The sequence below is a fragment of the Procambarus clarkii genome, chromosome 25 (genome assembly GCF_040958095.1).
Source record: "Procambarus clarkii isolate CNS0578487 chromosome 25, FALCON_Pclarkii_2.0, whole genome shotgun sequence".
NCBI lineage: Eukaryota > Metazoa > Arthropoda > Malacostraca > Decapoda > Cambaridae > Procambarus > Procambarus clarkii.
Genome location: NC_091174.1, coordinates 13,777,377 through 13,783,412, shown reverse-complemented (window position 1 = coordinate 13,783,412; position 6,036 = coordinate 13,777,377). Strand labels below are relative to the sequence as shown.

At 58.6% G+C, this 6,036-nt stretch overlaps 1 protein-coding gene across 3 annotated transcripts in view; it reads left to right on the top strand.

Moving 5' to 3' along the window:
- The first annotated feature begins 771 nt into the window (after window positions 1–771).
- Window positions 772–6,036, top strand: part of LOC123756565 (adenylate cyclase type 5) — an 814,648-nt gene continuing 809,383 nt past the window's right edge. For all 3 annotated transcript variants that reach the window (XM_069331338.1, XM_069331335.1, XM_069331339.1), the window contains exon 1: window positions 772–857. The gene's annotated coding sequence lies outside the window, so the exon portion shown is untranslated. The remainder of the gene's footprint in view (window positions 858–6,036) is intronic.

The following is a 6,036-nucleotide window of genomic DNA, read 5'->3' as shown; positions in this document are numbered from 1 at the left end:
CTCACTTCGCTGGAAGACAGGAGAGTTAGGGGGGGACATGATCACCACATTCACGATTCTCAAGGGAATTGATAAGGTAGATAAAGACAGGCTATTTAACACAAGGGGCACATGCACTAGGGGACACAGGTGGAAACTGAGTGCCCAAATGAGCCACAGAGATATTAGAAAGAACTTTTTAGTGTCAGAGTGGTTGACAAATGGAATGCATTAGGAAGCGATGTGGTGGAGGCTGACTCCATACACAGTTTCAAGTGTAGATATGATAGAGCCCAATAGGCTCAGGAACCTGTACACCTGTTGATTGACGGTTGAGAGGCGGGACCAAAGAGCCAGAGCTCAACCCCCGCAAGCACAATTAGGTGAGTACACACACACACACACACACACACACACACACACACACACACACACACACACACACACACACACACACACACACACACACACATACACACACACACACACACACATACACACACACACACACACACACACACACACACACACACACACACACACACACACACACACACACACACACACACACAAACACTGATCTCTTTTTTTTCGCTCTCTTCCACAAACATTCTGGTACTCCCACTCTTAACCCTCTATCTCTCTCTCTCTCTCTCTCTCTTATTGTTTCTCTCTCTCTCTCCGTCTGTGTGTGTGTGTGAGGCAGGAGGAGGGTGGGCGTCGCGCTTTGTGTGTGGTGGTGCAGGTATTGGTGTGGTGTCGGGAGGAGGCAGCCGCCAGTCCCGGGTTGACCGTGCCTGGAGCACCTCCACACACCCTACACTCCCGGGCCGCCCTGCGCACTGCGCCCGCCGCTGCCTCCACCTCTACCCTCACCTGTGCGTCAACCCCCACCTGCGCATGCCCCTCAGTGCGCCTCTCTCTCTCACCAGACAACATTGAATGCGTACTCCCACAAAAAAGAAAAATATTTATTAATTTAAATGTTAGTTAAGTAGAAAATAAAATAAAAACAACTTTGGTTTTACTGTTATTTATTCAGAAAACTGTGAAGGAAATGGTCCACGTTGAGGAGCTGGTCACGTGGTTGTTTGACTCGGCGTGTGTGTCTGTCTTGACCTGCTTGTGTGAGGGGGCCAGACACCCGCCACCGCTCACCACGGCACCTAACGTTAGGGCAGGAAGAGCGACAAGGAACTACACGCTCTACAGGTGAGTTGGTCGCACTCGCTTCCCTCTGTTGTAGCTGTTGTGGCCTCGTTCACTCCCTCTGTTGTGGCCTCGGTCACTCCCTCTGTTGTAGCTGTTGTGGCCTCGCTCACTCCCTCTGTTGTGGCCTCGCTCACTCCCTCTGTTGTGGCCTCGCTCATTCCCTCTGTTGTGGCCTCGCTCACTCCCTCTGTTGTAGCTGTGGTCACTCCCTCTGTTGTAGCTGTTGTGGCTTCGGTTGCTCTCCTTGGCTTCAACATCTCACAAGAGATGCTATACCAATGATGATACTCTTCAAGACGCTAGTGCTCTCTAGAGTGGAATGACAGCCCATTTCAAAGCTGGAGAAATTGCTGACCTTAACTGCTAGAATCCACTCAGTAAAACATCTAAACTATTGGGACCGACTAAAGAGCCTAAATCTGTATTCTCTTGAGCGCATGCGGGAGAGATACATAATAATTTACACGTGGAAAATAGTAGAGGGACTGGTCCCAAACCTGCACACAGAAATAACACCACATGAGACCAGAAGACATGGCAGGATGTGCAGAATACCCCCGTTGAAAAGCAGAGGTGCAACAGGTACTCTGAGAGAGAACTCTATCAACATCAGAGACCCGAGACTGTTCAACACGCTTCCACTACACATAAGGGGCATAACTGGCCGACCCCCTCACAGTGTTCAAGAGAGAACTGGATAAGCACCTCCAAAGGACACCTGATGAACCAGGCTGTGACTCGTACGTCAGGTTGCGAGCAGCCGCGTCCAACAGCCTGGTTGACCAGTGCAGCAACCAGGAGGCCTGGTCGACGACCGGGCCGCGGGGACGCTAAGCCCCGAAATCATCGCAAGTAACTGCAAGGTAACTCCTCTGTTCTACCTGTTGTGGCGTCGCTCGGTCTCCTCTGTTGTGTCTGTTGGGGCGTCACTCGCTCCCCTCTGTTGTGTCTGTTGTAGCCTCGCTCGCTGCCCTCTGTTGTGTCTGTTGTGGCCTCGCTCGCTCCCCTCTGTTGTGTCTGTTGTGGCCTCGCTCGCTGCCCTCTGTTGTGTCTGTTGTAGCCTCGCTCGCTGCCCTCTGTTGTACCTGTTGTAGCCTCGCTCGCTGCCCTCTGTTGTACCTGTTGTAGCCTCGCTCGCTCCCCTCTGTTGTGTCTGTTGTAGCCTCGCTCGCTGCCCTCTGTTGTACCTGTTGTAGCCTCGCTCGCTGCCCTCTGTTGTACCTGTTGTAGCCTCGCTCGCTCCCCTCTGTTGTACCTGTTGTAGCCTCGCTCGCTCCCCTGTGTTGTACCTGTTGTAGCCTCGCTCGCTGCCCTCTGTTGTGTCTTGTGGCCTCGCTCGCTGCCCTCTGTTGTGTCTGTTGTACCCTCGCTCGCTGCCCTCTGTTGTGTCTGTTGTTGCCTCGCTCGCTGCCCTCTGTTGTGTCTTGTGTCCTCGCTCGCTGCCCTCTGTTGTGTCTGTTGTACCCTCGCTCGCTGCCCTCTGTTGTGTCTGTTGTTGCCTCGCTCGCTGCCCTCTGTTGTGTCTGTTGTTGCCTCGCTCGCTGCCCTCTGTTGTGTCTGTTGTACCCTCGCTCGCTGCCCTCTGTTGTGTCTGTTGTTGCCTCGCTCGCTGCCCTCTGTTGTGTCTTGTGGCCTCGCTCTGTTGTGTTCAGAATGCTCCAGGAGGTTGCGTTTAGCAGGTGAAGAACCACAGCCTCAGCACTTGTCGTGGAGGACGTGTGTGTGTGTGTGGAGATCAACACGGGCTCACCATAGCCCGTGCTACTTGGAGCTGTTGTTCCGTGTAACTGAATCTAAAACACCATTGTGTGTGTGTGTGTGGCGGCCGGGGCGCGCTAGCCTCGTCCTCTGATAACCTCTCCTAGTTGATAGGCTTCCAGCGATGTCTCTGCGATTTGGATGACATGCGAACCTTCCTCACTGTACACAGTACTCGGGTGAAGGAGAGAGTAATCTCCCTGAGTGTACACGAGTGTACACGTACCCCAGAGTGGGTACACGAGGTACATGTACCCGAGTGGGTACACGAGGTACATGTACCCCAGAGTGGGTACACGAGGTACATGTACCCCAGAGTGGGTACACGAGTGTACACGTACCCCAGAGTGGGTACACGAGGTACATGTACCCCAGAGTGGGTACACGAGTGTACATGTACCCCAGAGTGGGTACACGAGTGTACATGTAGAGGATTATTGATGACTCCAGTCACCAACAGTTAGCTCGAAGTAAACATTGTGTACAGCATCGCTGGCTTCCTCCCACCACTCACCACCCACGCTGGCACCCTCCCACCACTCACCACCCACGCTGGCTTCCTCCCACCACTCACCACCCACGCTGGCTTCCTCCCACCACTCCCCTCCCACGCTGGCTTCCTCCCACCACTCCCCTCCCACGCTGGCTTCCTCCCACCACTCCCCTCCCACGCTGGCTTCCTCCCACCACTCACCACCAACGCTGGCACCCTCCCACCACTCACCACCCACGCTGGCTTCCTCCCACCACTCACCACCCACGCTGGCACCCTCCCACGCTGGCTTCCTCCCACCACTCACCACCCACGCTGGCTTCCTCCCACCACTCCCCTCCCACGCTGGCTTCCTCCCACCACTCCCCTCCCACGCTGGCTTCCTCCCACCACTCCCCTCCCACGCTGGCTTCCTCCCACCACTCCCCGCCCACGCTGGCTTCCTCCCACCACTCACCACCCACGCTGGCTTCCTCCCACCACTCCCCTCCCACGCTGGCTTCCTCCCACCACTCTCCTCCCACGCTGGCTTCCTCCCACCACTCCCCTCCCACGCTGGCTTCCTCCCACCACTTCCCTCCCACGCTGGCTTCCTCCCACCACTCCCCTCCCACACTGGCTTCCTCCCACCACTTCCCTCCCACGCTGGCTTCCTCCCACCACTCCCCTCCCACGCTGGCTTCCTCCCACCACTCACCGCCCACGCTGGCTTCCTCCCACCACTCACCACCCACGCTGGCACCCTCCCACGCTGGCTTCCTCCCACCACTCCCCTCCCACGCTGGCTTCCTCCCACCACTCCCCTCCCACGCTGGCTTCCTCCCACCACTTCCCTCCCACGCTGGCTTCCTCCCACCACTCCCCGCCCACGCTGGCTTCCTCCCACCACTCACCGCCCACGCTGGCTTCCTCCCACCACTCACCACCCACGCTGGCACCCTCCCACGCTGGCTTCCTCCCACCACTCCCCTCCCACGCTGGCTTCCTCCCACCACTCCCCTCCCACGCTGGCTTCCTCCCACCACTCCCCGCCCACGCTGGCTTCCTCCCACCACTCCCCGCCCACGCTGGCTTCCTCCCACCACTCCCCGCCCACGCTGGCTTCCTCCCACCACTCCCCTCCCACGCTGGCTTCCTCCCACCACTCCCCTCCCACGCTGGCTTCCTCCCACCACTCCCCTCCCACGCTGGCTTCCTCCCACCACTCCCCTCCCACGCTGGCTTCCTCCCACCACTCCCCTCCCACGCTGGCTTCCTCCCACCACTCCCCTCCCACGCTGGCTTCCTCCCACCACTCCCCTCCCACGCTGGCTTCCTCCCACCACTCACCGCCCACGCTGGCTTCCTCCCACCACTCCCCGCCCACGCTGGCTTCCTCCCACCACTCCCCGCCCACGCTGGCTTCCTCCCACCACTCACCAGTAGGTACATATACGCACTAAACTGGCCGTAAGATTATGTACTGTGTTAGGCCCGGGATAACTAATTTAGGCCTAGGTTACCTTAGGTTCATTGTCAGACTGTTTCATGTTTTGTTATGATCTTAACATTCAGTGATACAACACTTACACTTTTTTGTGAGGGAGAGTGTAGAGTTTTGAGGAATGTGGCCACAGGTGTGTGAGTCAGCACACCTGCTGGGGTGTGAGTCAGCACCCCTGCAGGTGTGTGAGTCAGCACACCTGCTGGGGTGTGAGTCAGCACACCTGCTGGTGTGTGAGCCAGCACACCTGCAGGTGTGTGAGTCAGCACACCTGCAGGTGTGTGAGTCAGCACACCTGCTGGGGTGTGAGTCAGCACACCTGCTGGGGTGTGAGTCAGCACACCTGCTGGGGTGTGAGTCAGCACACCTGCTGGTGTGTGAGCCAGCACACCTGCAGGTGTATTAGCCCGTGCCCGGGCTGGTGCTACACAGCCCCCACAACACCACCCGTGCCCGGACTGGTGCTACACAGGCCCCACAACACCACCCGTGCCCGGACTGGTGCTACACAGGCCCCACAACACCACCCGTGCCCGGACTGGTGCTACACACGCCCCACAACACCACCCGTGCCCGGACTGGTGCTACACAGGCCCCACAACACCACCCGTGCCCGGACTGGTGCTACACAGGCCCCACAACACCACCCGTGCCCGGACTGGTGCTACACACGCCCCCACAACACCACCCGTGCCCGGACTGGTGCTACACAGGCCCCCACAACACCACCCGTGCCCGGACTGGTGCTACACAGGCCCCCACAACACCACCCGTGCTCGGACTGGTGCTACACACGCCCCCACAACACCACCCGTGCCCGGACTGGTGCTACACAGGCCCCCACAACACCACCCGTGCCCGGACTGGTGCTACACACGCCCCCACAACACCACCCGTGCCCGGACTGGTGCTACACAGGCCCCCACAACACCACCCGTGCCCGGACTGGTGCTACACAGGCCCCCACAACACCACCCGTGCCCGGACTGGTGCTACACAGGCCCCCACAACACCACCCGTGCCCGGACTGGTGCTACACAGGCCCCCACAACACCACCCGTGCCCGGACTGGTGCTACACAGGCCCCCACAACACCACCCGTGCCCGGACT